The sequence below is a fragment of the Condylura cristata genome, unplaced genomic scaffold (assembly GCF_000260355.1).
Source record: "Condylura cristata isolate star-nosed mole 26May11 unplaced genomic scaffold, ConCri1.0 scaffold00019, whole genome shotgun sequence".
In the NCBI taxonomy this organism is placed as follows: Eukaryota; Metazoa; Chordata; class Mammalia; order Eulipotyphla; family Talpidae; genus Condylura; species Condylura cristata.
Genome location: NW_004567120.1, coordinates 31,376,746 through 31,392,559, shown reverse-complemented (window position 1 = coordinate 31,392,559; position 15,814 = coordinate 31,376,746). Strand labels below are relative to the sequence as shown.

At 42.0% G+C, this 15,814-nt stretch overlaps 1 protein-coding gene across 2 annotated transcripts in view; it reads left to right on the top strand.

Moving 5' to 3' along the window:
• HS6ST2 (heparan sulfate 6-O-sulfotransferase 2) overlaps positions 1–15,814 on the top strand; it is a 245,483-nt gene that overhangs the window by 2,446 nt on the left and 227,223 nt on the right. The window lies entirely within an intron of this gene.

Genomic DNA, 15,814 nt, shown 5'->3' with positions numbered 1-15,814 from the left:
CGGAGTGCAGCTCTGCGCCCTGGCCGGCCGTGGTGTCTGGGCTGGGCGGGCGCCAGGCGCCCTGGCGCGCACACTGTAGGCGTTGTGGTGGCCTCAGGAAACCTGTCCACTCCAGCCTGGGACTGCTCTTAAGTCTGCGGGAGAGTTCGCCGGCTTGGCAGCTGGGAGAGCGCGCGGGGTAAGCAACGGGGAGGCCCCGAATGAGCGCCCCTGGCCACTGCCGGGACCCGGCAGCCAACTCCGAGCTGGAGGTCCCCAAAGAACCTCCCTGTGGAGTGTGGTGCTCTCCAGTCACCTCTCTTTCTCGGTACCCCGGTTCTGAAGCCTGTCTATTGCCCTCTCTTCCTGTCCCCCGCTCCCACATTCTCCTTTCTCTTTTTCTCACTTCCTCTAAGTCTCCTGCTCGCTTGTGCTCCTTCCTATCCAGTCCATCTGCTCAGTGTCCTTCTTGCAGTTTGCCTCTGGTTCTTTCTCTTTTACCCTTTCTGTTATTTTTCCCCCTCTTCCTGCCCGATTTTTATCACCTTTCTCCTCCCTCTGTCTCTGCTCGCTTGGGGCTACTGGTTGTCCCTCTGTTCTGTTTCTGGAGTCCAGAGAAAGCTCATGGTACCAAGCTTGCCTACTCACTACTGGCCGAACCAGAGGCATCCCGGAGCTTTGACAGTGCAAGGGGCAGCCTGGGTCCAGAAAGGTGGCTCCCTCCGCTGACCTGGATTCTGTAGAGCCTCTCGGTTCTACAGAAGCCTGAACTGCAGCACTGCTATTGCTTGCTCTCCCTCTCGGGCCAGGCATACTGGGCAGATGCTGCAAAAGCTGGTGTATGAACGGTGTGTCTAGTTGCTTTGGAAGCCAGGCATTTTCTTCCATCTAGCTGCACTGTCGGGTTGAGGGAGGTGATGGAGTGCCTCCCTCAGACGTCTGCCCGAGGTGTCTTTGTTTGAGTCAGGTCTCTCACATGGCCAATCTCCCTCATATAAATCTGGGTTGGGGTGTGGGAATGGATAAGGTGAGTCTAATTGAAGGGAACCTCTGGGCTGGTCACTGGGTGGGCAAAGACTTGATGTGGTGCTTTCTGCTTCCCCGTGCAGAGGTGACCTCAGGGGAACTGGACTGTCTGCCTGGACCTGCTCCCATCCCCCCTGCCCCCATGGCCCACTGCACAGACTTGATGCCCTGAACAGGGCCGGGCTTGGTAAATGTCTCCTGGAATACACAGCCAGTTGAGTTTTCTGTCCAGTGGCCAGCACGTGGACTCTTCCCATGGGTCTAGTCAGCATGGAGATGAAAGCTCATGCTGGAGGAAAGCTCAGCTCTGCACTCTTTCCCTCCCCTGAGTTAACAGGGTTCTTTCTTGATGGTGGAATTCTGGCAGGATCTGCTGAAGTTTATTTTATTTTACAGTGTGATCAGATTTTTATTTTCCATCCAAAAAGAACTTTGGCCCAAGGAAGGTGGAGGGTTCAATCTCTTGTAACAATCATGTGATTTCCTCCCTTCCCAAGATTGTGATGTTTAAGAGGATCCCAAGTACTGTGGTAACATTGAAAATAATCACTTGCTGGTGGAGCTTGTAGGTGTGAAAAGGGGTGATAGTAGAAAAAAAGATTTTTAGAGCAAAAATAGAATTCCACAGCCTTGACTGTGGCAGAGATGTCAAAATGAGCCTCTGTCCGCTCTGGGAGGCGCGACCCTGCCTGGAGTTCCAAAGGACACATGCTTTTTTCAGTTCTTTTCAGCACGTATGTAACGTGGTCTATATGCGTACATTATTAATGTGACTGTTAACATATTTTGGTGGCCATTGTCGTCTGGCAGAATCCTTCAGAAACTCTCCCTAAGATAAACCAAAGCGGAGGGTTTAGCTTCTGGGATTGTCCCAAATTGCAGCAACATTATGTGAAATGAAATGAGATTTTCTTGAATCTAAAAAGGGTGGTGCCATACTGCCATCTAGTCTAATCAAAGAAGAACCATTTTTTAAAGAGTCACTGTGACAATGTTGGAACATTTGCAAAAACGTGATAACATCAGCTAGAGAAACACATAGCTACCTCAAGGGAATGTCTTTTTTTTCAATTTCATTAATTCCTACCCACTTCCAGAAAATTTCATCTTGAAAACTAGTGATAGCTTGAGGCTTCCAGAATTCCCTAGGATTTGACAAATCCCTGCTTGCCAGACCAGTTCTGGGAGACCTTATAATCTATAAGGGCAAAGCAATGGATCAGTGGGTGAGAGTGTGTGTGTGGTTGTGTGTACGTGCATGTCAGTGTGTATGTGGGAGCGGGATGTGACAATTTAGAGGCAGAGGCAGCTGTGTTGGCAATGGTGCGTGAGGGTGAGATGCTGGTCACAGGAGATGAGAGTCAGGCTTGAGAGCTGCCCTGGAACGCGTCCTCTCCAGGCCTTTGGTGGTCTCTGTGCTCCGCTGAACTGAGAGGAACGGCAGCAGCACCCTCAGTCTGGCCTGGGAATTCTGACACTGGGCCGCAGCTACAGGCAAGCCATGTGCCAGCTGCGTGACCTTGGGCTGCAGCATCTCCAAGCCTTGTATGGGTGGAGAGTGTGTTCCAGTTTTTGATGTGCTTTCACCACCCACATCTCTGGCATTTCTCAGTAAATTGGCATGTCTTTGGGATGAGGGCAGAGAGGAAGAAAGTGTCCCCATTTATCAGATGAAAGTGAAGCCCAAAGGGGCTGAAGGACTTTCTCAAGGACATTGAACTCTTCAGTGACATAGCGAATCTGACTCCAGTTTTGACTCCATCGCTTGCTGCTCTGTTGAGGCGTTTTGATGAAAAGGCTTTGCGAAAACAATGAGATAGTTCATGTTAGTAGCTGCTATCCAGTGAATACTCAGTAAATGTTAACTGATGTTGCTATCACCTAAGTCAGCACCATTTTCAGTAACTTTGCATGTAAAATTGGTCAAGTGATGGCATCAGGATTGTCAGACCCAGTGAGAGAACACATTTCTATATCCTGGAGGCTCTGTGTTCACAAAGGTGGGACTGCTGTCTAGGTGACAGACTGGGTCCTCATCCCGTGTTGGGAGAGCTGTGGAGCTGAACAGGATGGGAGAAGGCTGGGTGTCTGGTGAATAAACATCAGCAGCACTCAGCAGATACAGAAACCACCTTAGAACTCAGCCCATCCATCCATATTGCTGGGGTCGTAAGAAGCCATGGCGGCTGCAAGCCCAGACCTTGACTTCTGCCCCCAGCGCTACATCTGAGATGCTTTTCTGCCTTGGTGGATGGGAAAGTGCTTGGGTGATTTCTAACTGCTAGATAGAAATGACTGTGGTCATGTTGCCTGGAGAGGACAAAGAGAGTGCTTGGCTGGCAAAATGTGTAAGTTGTTTGTTAAGTGTATTTCTTTAAGAGAAAACTAGAAGTCGCATATCATGGGTCTGTCTGCCAGTATGTTGCTTAGGGTCACAGAAGGGTCCTGCTCAGTCTCAGCCTCTAAGATGTTTAGGAAAATGTATCAAAGCACGGTTACTCACCAGTTGTTAAAACTCCCAAATTCTGGAGGCTTTTCTCAGGCCAGAGTCCCTGTTTGTAGTCAACTCTGGTGCACCACTTAGGTTGTGGGAGGAATTCAGAATGGGGCACAAAGAGATCGCACTGGCCTCATTGTTCTTGAGGAGGCTGGCTGGCACATGGGGCAGCCGGGGGTGGGAAAGGAGGTCAGATTGGATGCTTACAAATCTGGCCATCCTGTTTGTGTTTCATCCTAGACTTTCAACATCCATAACTGTTCTAAGCAACCAGATGATAGAGCAGTCATTTGTAACCTAATATCCAACTGGACATCACTGACAGGAAAGGACTAAAAGGTGTTTATATGGAGACAATCTTCTTCTTTTTTGGTCACTACTTATTTAACAAATCGTGGAAAAGGCTTTGTTTTCTTTCCACTTTTTAAAGGTGGGACTGTCTTAAAAGTGTGGTGTCTTAGTGCACTGTGCCTGCTCATGAATTGGGGTCATAGGTGGGCATAGGACACAGGGCAAGGCAGAGAGTGAAGGGAATGTCCCAGCTGGCAGTGATATTCACTTTTTTTTTTTTTGCCTTTATAGTGAAATCATATGGCATTTGCCTTCCTTCTTGCATATTTCACTTTTCTTAAAACCCTCAGTGTTCCAGGTCCTGCTTCCGTGGTTAGATGTATTGTTATAGTCCCACTTTCCAAGAACTATCTTTAGATGATGTTATGACACGACTGACTATAGGAAGGCTATTCAGAGTTAGTAAGTCTCCACAATAACTTTAGATAGCGCTGTTATAGGCAGTAAGAGTGTTAGTACTTTCTCTTATAGATCTCAGTCATCAACATAAGTAGTATGAAATGATAATAAAAGAATAGTCATCTCTTCCTTCCATCATTCATTACACAAAATTTTGTAACATTGAGCATTTTATTTGAAGGAAGACACAGCTCCTTGCTCTCACAGAGCTTACAGTAGAACAGAATAGTTTGGCATTTTATTGTTTTTGGTTTCTTTTAATTTGGCATTTTAGATATTTAATAAAGAAGACAGTTTAATTTGAAACTATGCAAATATCAATCATGTTTTTAATGCATCCTATTTTTGCCAGAATATATATATATTTTAAAATAGAGAAAGTCCATCTGTTTATGCAACACTTTAGGTCTAACCAGCAAACTTTGTGGAGTAAGTATTAATGACCTCCATGCAGAACTAGCAGCTGGGGGAGACTAGAACCAGGTCAGAGCCCAACAGACCAAGTTTACCATCTTTAGCCTCAAGGTTATAAAGATTAGAAGGTGTGTAACTGTGTAGTATAGACAAATGGTGGAAGGAGCTATGTAATTCTGAGCACATCCTCTCCCTTTGTAAGATGGAAGAGTTATGAGCCTCGCTGGTGTCATGAGGAGTTCAGTCTCAGCACTGTGAAGCTATCTGCTCCCACTGCAGCAGGACTTCAATCCCAGGCCAGGGAGATGACCCACATGGCACAGCAGACCTCTCCTGTCTCCCCACTTCTCCCCTCAGCAGTGCATTTCAGTAGATCTCTCTGTTCTGCTCCTCTCTCTGTCTTTGGTAAATCCTCTCACCACTTCCTGCACCTCTGGCCTGTACCCCAGTTCTTGCATGCATAAATTAAAAAAATTAAAAATGGAAGAATTAGGCCCTCCCTGGTGGCGCAGTGGGTTAAAGCACAGCACTAAGAAGCTAAAGCCACTTCCACATGAGTTCGATTCCCGCCTGCCCCAGAGGAGATCCACATGGCGATGCAGACCTCTCCTGACCCGTCCGCTGCCCCGCTCAGCAGTGTACTTCGTCGATCTGCCTGTTCTGCTCCCCTCTCTGTCGCTGGTGAATCCTCTTACCCGCCATATCTCTTGCCTGTACCCCAGTTCCATATGAATAAATAAATAAATCTTAAAAAAAAGGAAGAATTAAATAAGAAGTTTTCACAGGCCCTTTTGAAAGTATGCGGATCAGACCTGAAAAAGGAGAAAGACCTTCAAGAAAGACTGTGTTTATTAGAAAGGAGTCATTGTAGGTGGGCATGGCATCCTCATGACATCATGGCAGCCTGCAGCCTCATCTTACCAGGTATTACCAGAAGGTTCATGTGTGGGGAAGGTGAAGGGTAGCAGTGGTGAGCCTTTATTAAACAGGGCTGTTAGTGGCAACGAAGAAGCTGAATTCCAGTGAGTTTGAGATGTTCTTTGATAGAAGGACTGTAAAAAGCACAAATGCAAAAATAGACTGGAGTCCAGTTAAAGCTATCCTCCTGGTTTCCAGTTGCCCAAACTGGGAGGTCGAGAAGGGGGCCTGGTTTAGGATGGAAGGGTCCTAATGGGCAATGACAGGCCAAGGTGGCTTTGACTCCTGGTGGACAGGGCTCAGAAGGACGCGAGCACTGGCTCTCTGGGCAGGTCAGTGCCCAGTTGTTAGGGAGAATCTCTGAATCCAGGGACTGACTCCACAATTGGCATTATTATTGAAATGGTAGCTGCAATTTACATGTGGGACTCCTAGGCAAGGAAAGAATGTTTGAGTAAAGAGAAAAGATCGACAGTTATGATTACATAAAAATGAGGAATGTTCATCTGTCAAAAAATATCCAAAATGAAAAGGCATATGTCAAACTGATGAAAAGATGCACAACAAATAAAGCAGGCAAAAGGATGACATGTTTCCTGTGTAGAGAGCGCCTGTGAATTGATGAGAAAAGCAAATGCTGTGACCAGTGTACAATGTGGGGCCATAAGTAGTTTACACACAGGGAGAAGCTGTTTAGTCTCACGGGTACTAAGGAAATGCAAATTTAAATAATAACATGTTGGAAAATCTTTTTACTTCTCTAATTAACCTTGCTTAAAAAAAAACCAGAAACAGTAACTCAACATATAACGCCACTGACATTAAAAATAAAATCGTAGCTGACACGTGTGCAAATACTGTAGTTCTTTTATTTTTTTATTTTTTATTTTTTTAAAGATTTATTTATTTGTACATATAGAACTGGGGTACAGGCCAGAGGCTTAGGGGCGGTGAGAGGCTCCACCAGAGACAGAGCGGGGAGCAGAACAGGCAGATCTATGAAGTGCACTGCTGAGGGGAGCAGCGGGCGGGTCAGGAGAGGTCTGCCGCACCATGTGGTCACCTCCGGGGCAGGCGGGAATCGAACTCATGCCGAAGCGGCTTTATCTTCTCAGTGCAGTGCTTTAACCCCTTGCGCCACCAGGGAGGGCCCATTGTAGTTCTTTTAAATTGTAGTTGAGTGAAAATGGGAATTGATCTTTTGGAAGTAAAATAGAGAACATTAAAAGGATTTTTTTATTTGATCTGGGATTTTACTAAAACACATAACCTTATGTATACTTTTCACTCATTTATTTATGTGTCAATTAATTTATTCAACACATAGTTATACAATATCTCCCATCACTTGGCCCTCCCTGATAGTGCAGGGGTTAGAGCACAGCACTATGAAGCTAGCCGCAGCCACTGCAGCATGAGTTCAATCCCTGGCCAGGGGGTGACCACATGGAACAGCAAACCTCCCCTGACCCCCCCTGCTCCCCTTAGCAGTATATTTTAGTAGCTCTCTCTGTTCTGCTCACTACTCTGCCTCTGGTGAATCCTCTCACCACCCTCCACCCTGGCACCGCTGGCTTGTACCCCAGTTCTTGTATGCATAAATAAATGTTTAGAATATCACTGTGCTGGAGGCTTTGTGAGGAATAAGGAAAACGTTGTGCCTACCGCCATAGATTGGGAATGATAAATATGAAACAAATAACCCTTTAGACTGGGAAGTGATGTATGGGAAAAATGCAGGTTGTTATGAAAACCATATACTAAGAATTTAGCTGGAGTTATTTAAAAGTGTGACAGACTAGAAAAATCTAAGCAACCTTACACAGGAGAATGGCTCAAGAAATCTCAGTACATCCACTTGAAGTATTATTACTAAACCATTTAAGTGTCCTTTTATAGATTATGGAAAATTGCTAGTGCTTTAATTCTAAAGGGTAAAGAGTGGCTCTTATGGAGCCACTCTATAACTATGTTAAAGAGAGAGGGTTAGACACAGAGAGTTGGGAAAGAGTGTGGAGGAAGCCTGGAGTGAGGGAGAGGGGATGGAGCAAGTGAGAACAAATGTAAACAGACATAAAAGACAAAAAATGGAAGAAAATACTAGGCTATTAGTAGATTAGTAATTTATTTTTTTTATTCTGAAAGTTTTGAATCTATGAGTATGTACTATATTTATTTATTTATCTACCTATCTGTCTGTCTATCTATTTATGAATACAAGAACTGGGGTTCAGGCCAGAGGTGCAATGGTTGGAGGTTGAGAGGATTCATCAGAGATAGAATGGGGAACAGAACAGGTAGAGTGATGGAAACACACTGCTGAGGGGAGCAGTAGACAAAACAGGAGAGGTCTGCTGTGCCATGTGGTCACCTCCTAGGCTGGGGATCAAACTTGTGCTGCAGTGGCTTCAGATAGCTTCATAGTGCTGTGCTTTACCCTGTTCCTCCATATGGAGGGCCCTGCACACCTTTTATAATAAAAATAAACATTAATATTTCTTTAATGATATTTTGTTGTGATAAATTCCACCCATGTCTACTTTTAGGTTCTGAGGACCACGGCTGGTTTCTATCATTAGCATCTTGATATCCTGGAGGGTTCCAGCTAAATAATTTCTGAGACTGAAAAGCATAGATGATACTTTCGGAATGGACTACTGATTTTTTTAATGCCTGGCTGTTATCATATTCCAAAGAATTAATGGAATAGTTATACCAGCATAGAGTAGGTATTTAAGTGTGTTGCTACTGTTTTTTTTTTTCTGTCAAAACAATTAAATGGAATAGGAAATTAATAGTGGTACACAGTTGAAAATACTGGAATATTGTGTTCTGCTAGAGCCACCCAAGAGGCCTGTATTTATTTCTTTATGATCTTCTTTCCATGTGAGTTGATACCAGAACTGTGAATTAAAGGAGTGGCCTTGGGGTTGGTGAAAGGCTGTACTGAGACATGTGCATAAGTGAGGACTCAGTTCATTTCATTCCAGTGTTGGAGAGAAGGGGGTGGGCCCTCTGCTGCAGCAACTGCTCCCAGAGTAGTTTTATTTTTTAAGACAGTTGCCTCGCTGAACTATGTTACATTGATGAGAACACCCTTTCCTCAACTGTATATATGAAGGATCACTACATGCAGTGAATGAAGTTCACATTCTAGGTACAAGTTAATCTGAACACGTATAGAACATGTTTCATACTTGAAAAGCTGTCTACATTCTATGACAGCTTATTTAGTTATTAAGTTTAGAAAGAAATGTATGTGTGGGAATGTACCTTCTTCCATAAGAGTATAAGGAAGACACCAGTTAAAGGTGTATGTCTTCTGAAGCAATGTGGTAAGTTTAGAGATACATGTGTCTCAACTTTAGTAAATCCATCACTGGCAGAAGAGCTTTTCTAGTTTCACTAGGTATTGGACTTCACAGATTTTCCAGTTGGTCTTATTACAGTCCATTTGTTATTTCTGCCATTTTGCCACTAAGAACAGTGTTGAAGACTTTGGCACATTTCAGGGCATTACATCAAATAAATCTGTCTTGCATATTCCAAAGAGATTTTCTGCAGGAATATTATAAATATTCAAATATAGGCACACATGGAAATGCAAAATAAAATTCAATACATGCAGAGTTTGCATAAATTCTATATTTATAAATTAGCACTATTTTTGAACTTGTTATCCTGTGATATAAAAGTATCAAATATGAGCTCATGGGAGTCCCCAGTAAATATATTTTTCTGATTAAACCGTGGACTCTTTTTCAGTCACAATTTAAGCTTTATTTCTGGGATTATTATATGTGAATAATTTGCACTTCATTTACTCTGAATTGTCAAGAATCATGTTCCTCCCTGATGTAAATGCTCGCAAATAGGACTTCTTATTCAGTTTGATTGCTTTTTAAATTTTACTACCAGAGATGCCCTAGTGAGCCTAAGAGAATTGGTCTGTTTCTTGTGAAGAGTTTAGTCCTAATTAATCACTTCCGTGCACTTTTCTGAAGGAGTACAGAGCAATTGAAATGTGCAGTGCACTGATTTACATCAAATGGATTAGGCCTGTGTGCACCATTCCTTGCGTTAAATGGCTTTCTCTCACAATTGTACTAATAAAGACAAATCTTCAGAATAGTATCAGCTCCAGTTCACTCATGGTGTTCATTGGATTTTTGCTAACTTCCAGAGAATGAATGCATGCAGGGTATTTAGAAATTGACCACAGTGAAAGGCATAGGTTACCCCATTAGATGAAAATACAAAGTTGAGCTACATGCTGGGTATAATGGACCAAGGTAGATAAAACCTAAGAACACTGGGTTGGAATAGATATACTACTACGTACTAATCAGAAGGAAACTGATGTGGCTAAATTGTTATCAGACAAAATACAGCAAGGGAAAACCATTATTGGATAGAAACAGGATTACTGAATAATGATGAAAAGTTCATTATTTCAGATAATAATTAAAAGCTTCTACTAATACTATAGTTTTAAAACATATCATGGGAAAATTGACAAAGCTATAAGAATTTGTTAAATCCACTAATTTTTTTTTTAGAAATTGATAGATGAGCCAAAAAAAATGAGTAAAGATACAGCTGATTTGGACATAATTCATAAGCCCACTACAATGGACTTGTACCCAGTTAGGAGAACACACATTCTTCTCTGGCACACTCAGACCGCTTTTGGAAGGCAGCTATGCCACGAGTATCACCAATATAGTACTGATGCTGTGCGGGAATGTCTTGAAAATAGACAGTAAGTACCCTCCATGGTGGCGCAACAGGTTAAGCACAGCACTGCAAGCAAACCGCAGTCACTCTATTGCGAGTTCAATTCCTGGCCAGGGAGGTGACCCACATGGTACGGCAGATCTCTCCTGACCCACCTGCTGCTCTCCTCAGCAGTGAACTTCATCAGTCTGCCTGTTCTGCTCCCAGCTCTGTCTCTGGTGAATCCTCTCATCTCCCCTGCACCTCTCGCCTGTACCCCAGTTCTGTAAGCATAAATAAATAAATCTTAAAAAAAAGAAAAGAAAAGAAAATAGACTGTATACTAAGCAGTTAGTTTTGGAAAGCCCTTTGTGAATAGACATCATCATAGTATGTGAACATGTGGGGTGGTCAGTCACTGGACGTAGTCGGCAGTCAGGAAGGAACAGGAATCAGGCTCCACCTGGGTATGTGAGAGAGCCTGAAACATTTGGAAGTCTTGAACGCCTTGGAGGACCACTTCCATCTGCCTAACTAACATGAAGGAGTGAAGAGCCTCGAGCCTGGGGGGAGGGAGCTGCTGTAGAGTGATAGTCTCACCAGGCAGCTTAGTCCAGGTAACTTTCCAGGAAGCCCTATTAATGTTTTGGGTACTTACCAGGCCAAGCCATGTGGCAAGGCCGTAGCATAGAGTTGCAGCATTATTTAATCCTCAAAACAGCTTTCTTTTAAAAACCCACTTAAAAATGAGAAAACAGAGAATTGGATAAGATACATACCTTGCCCAAACCTGCGCAGCCAGTCAGTATTGGCATTGGTATTGACATTTAAAACGAGTTGGGGGCACTCCCTGGTGGCACAAGGGATTAAAGCACAGCACTGTGAAGCCGGGGCCAGGGAGGTGACCCACATGGCCATGGAGGTGACCCACATTGTATGGTGGACCTTTCCTGTCTGGCCTGCTGCTCCCCTCAGCAGTGTGCATGAATCTTCCTGTTCTGTTCCCACTCTGTCTCTGGTGAATCCTCTCACCTCCCTGCACCTCTGGTTTTACCCTAGTTCTTGTATGCATAAATAAATAAATCTGTAAAAAAACAATAACAACAAAAACTAAGTAAGAGGGTCTAGAGAAAATGAATATTGAAGCCAACTCTTATTCCTAAGGATTTATTGACAAAATAATAACAGTTTTTTTATTACTGAACTAACCAACTGAGAGTAGCAAATTCCCATAGGAATGGCCATTCTTTTTTGGAAGAAGCAGGCTTAGAAAAAGTACCGTCAAAGAGAATATGCAAATTAGTAGGGCTTACCAGTCTGGCAGACTTTAGTGCTGGCAGCAAACAAATTAGGTTGGAGGCATGGAATGGAAGAATGGTATAAAGACATTCCATACAGCCAGAAGTAGTGTGACCTTGGGATGGTGAACACCTTAGCAGATGCCTCATAGCTGAGATGTCCAGAGGCACATCATATTGAAAGTTGAAGATCTGTTTGAGCCTATTTTGTCAGATCCACTAGAGGCAAATTATTTTTGTGATTGGTCTTGCTGAAAGTGTTATAATACATTCTAAGAGTGTCACAGATTCCAACTCATTAAAACAATGTTGAAATGTATATTGGGTGAATTATACATAGTAAGAAGCTTATAAAAAATACTACAAAAAATTTTAAAAGACAAGCTGGGATGATTCTATGCATAAACATTAAGATTAATGAAAGGTAATTAGGTTAATAGGGCAATATGGAGCAGAATCAAAGTTTATGTTTTTTTTTTTAATAATTTGCATTATCGAACAAAATCATCTGTGGATATTTCTCCTTTTAGGTAAGTACCCATGCATAGCATATACCACCCTCTGTTTTTTATGACATGGAAGCAAAGCAAAAGCAAAAAAGAGATCATTTTATAATAGCAAAGCATTTTACAATCTTCTGGCAGCTTTTTTATTTATCACCATATGGGTATACATTAAATCTGCATCTTCCTCTCATTTATATGTTTATGAAGTTATAAAGATATACACATGCACACACAAAATAATTAAGCAAGTGATATCTGTTTGACAATGTTTGGTGAGTTAGTGCCAATTAGAAGGGGGTTAAAGAAAAACCTTGCGTTTCTAATGCAGTTGCTCCCATGCTTTTTGGTTTATGCACTCAAGGACAGAATACATGTAAAGTGGCAGAATTTGCATACATGCAGCTTTGAATGGGACTTGTATTTATTGAAGATGGCCTTGAAAAATTGTAAGTGGGGGGCTTAGACACCTAGATGTCACACTGTCCACCAGGAGAAGACTGAAGTCACATGTTTTCCGTTTCCAGCCATTCTGCCTCTACAGGGTTTCTATACTTTTGTCATGAGGGGACTTATGGGTAGGTGACTTAAGGTAGACTGCTAAGTGCTTATCCCATCTCAGGGAAGGAGTCTGTTGCATGGACCCCACTAACCCCATTGTAAGGAAGTGGCTCATAATTTTTCAGAGTTCAGCTGAACGGGGAGTGAAAGTCTCGTACAGGATTTGTAGGCATGCACGTGAGCAGCAATATCGACTGTCTCTACCCTTTTAAAAAACATGTTTGGATTAGACTGAGCAAAACTATGATGCTTCCTGTTGAGGGTCATGTTTATTTTATTTTGCTGTTAAACTACAGTGGTGTAACCATCATTCATTGTACGATAGTTGTGTTTTTTTTTTTTCTTCGGGGGGGTGTCTCAGAAAGAGAAATACTGTTGGGCAAAAGAGTAATCATTGCCATAATTAAATGATAGAGCACTTCTTAGTGATGCCGACCTCCCAAAGGTAACTTTGCAGACAAGATAATCTGCACACCTAGTACTTTCTCAGGACCTACGGGGTCCAACTGGCAACCTTAGTAGTGAGTACCTAAGATCCAGGGGTCGCCGAACAGCTGGTTATTTTAGAATGTATTAATTTCTGCAAATTTGTGAATTTCCCAACTCCCTTCTTTAAATAATTTAATCCCACTGTGGTTGAGAATATATGTTGTGTGGTTTAATACTTTTAAGTATACTGTAAAGTGATTTATGGCCTCACACATGGTCTACCCTAGCGAAGGTGCTGTATGTTTTGAGAAGGTAGTTGTTCTGTTGCTGATGGTACAGTGGCCTACATGTGTCCACTATGTCATGTTGGTTTAGTACACTGTTTAAGACTTCTATTTAATTGTTTATTTTAAAATTGTTTGTGTTATTCCTATGGGGTTATTAAAGTCTTCAACTATTATTATTGATTTAGCTATTTTTCCTTTTAATTCTGTCAGTTTTTGCTTCATGTATTAAGGGGTGTATTATTAACTGCGTGCATATTTACAATTGTTAAGTTTTCCTGATGCATTGCTCCTTTTATCATTATTGAAGTTCTCTGTATTTCTAGTAACATTTATTAAAGTCTTCTCTCTATTACTATAGACATTCCATGTTTCTATGGTTCCATGATATATAATTTCACATTTTTTTGGCTTTATCTATTCTATCTTTGAATATGTTATATATTTCCCGTGGACAACATATTGTTTGAGCTTATTTCTTTAAAAATCCATCTGGCCATCTTGTCTTTTGATTAGATTTTCACCCATTCATATTATTGATAGCTTGTCATTTAACTTTTATTTTCTATGTATCTCACATAATTTCCCCCTTTATTCTTTTACTGCTTTCTGTTGTACTATGTGAATATGTTTGGTAAAACATTTTAGTTTCTTTAATGACTTATTAAAATGACTTATAATGGTTTTAAAAACAAGGGAATAATGTGTTTTGATGTGTAATTTTATTAAGTCATTTGAGCTTCTATGTGTAGAAAGAACTGGGGAGGGGTAATAACAGCAGGGAGACCAATTGGAAGACTGGAGTAGTTTAGGGAAGAGAAAATGTTGGCTCATCTTGTTGGATTGGTGTGGGCATGTGGTTAGGTGATGGATTCAGAATATAATCCGAAGGCAGACTAGAAGGAATTCAGTGACTGAAGAGTATGAATGCTGGGACTGAGGGTGAGGGAACTAGCGATTTCAAACTTTCTAGGGATTTAGGAAGACTGGTGCAGGAACTTGGTAAGCAGGATGGGTGGGATCTTACGCACATGGGATGTGAGCGGACTGTGGAGTCCTCTTATTGAGATGCCTTCAGGTAGTGGACATGTGAGCTTGCCCAGACCTGGAGATGCAGATAAGAAGCTGAAGCTTTTAGTCTCAATTAAAATAATTTTGAAGTATGTAATAATGAATTTATTTGTAATATGTACACAATTTGTCTTTACTAATTTCTGAGGGAAAACTCAAGAGAAACTGGACCTGAATGATAACAGAAAATTACTCAGGTTCTTGACCAAGGGGACACTAATCCTTGGGATGGCGTGACGTGTTCAATGGTGTCCATGGCCTTGCTCCCTCAGCGCTTACAGCAGGGCTTACACTTGCCCTAAAACCCCTTGGATGGGATCTGGGTGTGTGCTGTCAGTGTGTACACTGATGAGTACACCCTTGTATTGACTTTTCCTCCCTTTTCTTGATATTGTTCACCAAAAGCTTAAGTGTCTCTAGAATACAGTTACTTATGGAGAAGTGAGAGTGACAGTTTTAGGATAAAAGAACTACGATTGTAGTCATTACATATAATTTGTCAGCTATTCCTTCCATCTTTTTTTTTTTAGTCATTAAAAAAGCTTCATTGATGTTTAATTCACATACCAAAAAAAAAAAAAAAAACCTGCACATATTTGGGGCTCTCCGTGGTAGTGCAATGGGTTAAAGTGTAGCACTACAAACCTAGTTGGAACTGCTTATATGCGAGTTCGAACCCCAGGCAGGGAGCTGAACTCTATGGTGCAGCAGACCTCTCCTGTCTCCCTGTTGCTCCCCTCAGCAGTGTATTTCAGTCAGTCCACCTGTTCTGCTCCCCACTCTGTCTCTGGTGAATCCTCTCTCTCACACACACACACCTGCACCTTTTGCCTATACTCAAGTTCTGTATGCATAAAAAATAATAAGTCACAGAATGTTCCATAAATAATACCCTACATATTTAATGTATGCACTTTGATGAGTTGGACACGTGAATACACTTGTGAAATGATTGCACAATGAAGTAGTAGACATAACCAACACCTGTGATCATTTCTTTATGTCCTTTTCCTTGTAATAAGGACACTTAAATTACATCAACTATTTCATCATTATCCTAGCTTTTGAAGTCACACAGACCTAAATTTAAGTGATAACTTACTAATTGTGAGACTTTGGGCAAATCACATACCTGTGGTTCTCAGTTTCTCACTCATGAAATGGGGTTTTTACCTCATGGAGTCATTCTCAGGCACACACAGTTTAAGGTAAGTGAAAGGTCTTCGTAAAGAATAAACTGCTGGCTCTACCCCTTGTAGTAAGGGTTCCTAGCTTCCATTCAACTCAATGACTGGACTCAAGCTCTAAAGTGTTCTCTGTCTCAGTCTCTTTAATGGCAAAGTAGAAATAAATATCTACCGTCACTGA